The sequence below is a fragment of the Sinocyclocheilus grahami genome, unplaced genomic scaffold, assembly GCF_001515645.1.
Source record: "Sinocyclocheilus grahami isolate Dianchi unplaced genomic scaffold, SAMN03320097.WGS_v1.1 scaffold143.1, whole genome shotgun sequence".
Classification (NCBI taxonomy): Eukaryota; Metazoa; Chordata; class Actinopteri; order Cypriniformes; family Cyprinidae; genus Sinocyclocheilus; species Sinocyclocheilus grahami.
In genome coordinates this window covers 334,425-337,156 of record NW_015505322.1, presented here as the reverse complement: position 1 = coordinate 337,156, position 2,732 = coordinate 334,425, and the positions used below count along the sequence as shown (strand labels likewise).

The 2,732-nt window shown below is 36.0% G+C and overlaps 2 protein-coding genes across 2 annotated transcripts in view; both read right to left on the bottom strand.

Annotated features, from left to right (window-relative positions):
* The window catches only part of rnf38 (ring finger protein 38), a 42,392-nt gene that overhangs the window by 4,834 nt on the left and 34,826 nt on the right, over window positions 1-2,732 (bottom strand). The window lies entirely within an intron of this gene.
* limch1a (LIM and calponin homology domains 1a) overlaps window positions 1-2,732 on the bottom strand; it is a 54,510-nt gene that overhangs the window by 50,417 nt on the left and 1,361 nt on the right. The window lies entirely within an intron of this gene.

The following is a 2,732-nucleotide window of genomic DNA, read 5'->3' as shown; positions in this document are numbered from 1 at the left end:
TAATACTGGAATATAATTTAATTTCATTCACATGTGTTTCATAAACACATAATCCTTTCTGGATTACAATCTTCCATCAAAATGATACATTTAATTATTCCGGCTGCTGTGAGAAAAGGCTATAAATGATCGGCCACCTGCAGGATCCTCACATGCGGTAGCCTACTAGCCGAGACAACTTCTTTATGTTTACAGACGTGACGTAATGACGCAGTGCCATGCTCGAATTTTCCGCGAAAACCTACCCGTACCACTCAAATTAGAAAACATTATTATAAGCTAACCGTTGTGAATCGGGCTAAAGTAAGGCGATAGTTTTGAACACTGGCTGGTTATGTACTTGCTTAAATATTGATTTTGGATAATTTTTAACCAAAAAAAGTTACGGACTGCAGCTTTAATGATAGATAGATAGATAGATAGATAGATAGATAGATAGATAGATAGATAGATAGTAGTCTATCTAGTAGTAGATAGATAGTAGACATCCTTATTTGTGTCACTGATCATCAACATTTTGTGAAATATTTTTGTGAAATATTGAGTAAAAGAAGTGTTCACTTGATTTCAGCAATTTTGTGTCTCCTGTCTCATCATTATTACATTACGTAACCTAAATATCAATATTATATTGTCCATCGCCATGCATTCTAAATATTGACATCGAACCCATCTCAGTTGAGCACTCCAGGGAAGAGTCTCATGAGAGCTCTATGTATCTTTGTATTGCAGTCTACTGTTCACGCTTCAGTCTGCCATATGCTTTGGTCTGTAATGTTCTAGCTCTTTCAGTGACTCACTTAGGAAAAAAGCATTTTTAGCAGGAGACTGAAGAAGCATGTCTCTCTGTGCCAATTCAGTTAAAACTATTTGCGAGCAGCAGGGTGCTGGGCTATTTCAGCCTGTCTATTTATACTGATCGTCCTAAAACGCATGAGCTCCTGCCTGTGTCACTGACATACCAGAGAAACACATGGACAGAAAGACAGACAGATGAATAGACATATAGTAATGCAGAAAATATGTGAATGGATTATGGCATGGCATACAGACCACTTTTGCTGGAATTTGTGAAATGCAATCACATAAATCCCATGCAACTTTATCTTTTACACTGTTCTAACTGGGCAAGGCCTTGCATAATCTAACTATATACTAATACTGTCTGTAAGTGGGCCGTTATGTATAGGTTTGAAGTACCATATGTGTATTATGATAAGGAAATACAGATTTTCAGAGTCACTATACCTTAATGAGGATGTTTACTTAACCATATAATATCTCACCTTATATTATTCATCTATATCACGTATACTTGACCCTTGAATCAATTAATTGAAATAAATAGCTACTCAATTACTGTTACCTATAAAATCAAATCATAACACATTATAGTAGCTGTAAATAATTTATGATGCATTGAAAGACAATAAATACTATGCTAGAATACATTTAATATATTACCATATCTAGATATCGGACTAGAATAAAGTACTATGCAATAACCGATTTTAAAAATCTGTATATTGTAGTGCACTATATTTGCAACTTCATGTTTTATACTAATCTAACTTGCATATTCAAACTAAATAACAGTATATTAAGTGGGTCACTATGTAAAAGTTCGAAGGACCATATGTATATTATCATAAGGAAATACCGATGGTCCAATTCTTTTCTGAGGAACAAAAAAGACTTGGCAGAAAAGCAGAAAAGTTTAGGGAAAAAATTAAGAAAAATGTTATAAATAAATAAATAATAAAAAAACAAGATTAAAATAAATACAAATTTGATTAACATAAATAAATAGAAATGGGATTGAAGTAAATAAGTAAATAAATAATACATCAAACAGTATAATGAGTGGGGGGGGGGGATATAATTTAATAGAAACTAAATATTTCCCAAATAATATTTTAGACATTTATAATATTTCACATTACAAATCTGGTCTTTACACAAGAAATAGTACACAAAAATTATCACATCTGGGGTCTGAAATATTGAAAACAACTTATCTAATGCACAAGAGTGAACCTCAAATCTAGATCAGTGATGTGAGAATTCTCCCTATCCAATCCACGACCTATAAAATAGGTCATAATATTAATACCAAGACCTACATCTCAAACCTTTAAAGGGGTCATGTGATGCAATTTCAATTTCTCATTTCTCTTTGAAGTGTTACAAGCTCTTGGTGCATAAAGAAGATCTGTAAAGTTGCAAAGACTAAAGTCTCAAATCCAAAGAGATATTCTTTATAAAAGTTAAGAGCCAGCCACACCTACCTAAAACGGCTCGTTCTAACACGCCCCCACATGTCTACGTCACTATGTGGGAAGATTTGCATAACGCCGCCCAAATGTTCACGCAAAGAAAGGAGGAGTAACTTTTATTCTCGCTGTAGTATTGTTGCCGCCGCCACCATGTCGTGAAGGCACTGTGTGCTTCGTTGTGAAAGCGAAACTACTTTGTTTGGTCTTCCAAAAGAAGACGATATCCGCTTCGTCATGCCTGGAGCTGATCCGTGCTGGTCGCTGAGGAAATACATCAACTTAGCACTGTGGGCCGCTGGATCGGCTTTCACCGTGGACGAAGCGGAGTCCAGCCCGGGGTCGTCAAATGTGGTTGCCGCAAGCCTCCTTCATCGAATCCGCCTCCTCTGCTCACTCTAGCCGGCCTCCGCTCACTCAAGTTGTGAAAGCGAAACTACTTTGTTTGGTCTTCCAAAA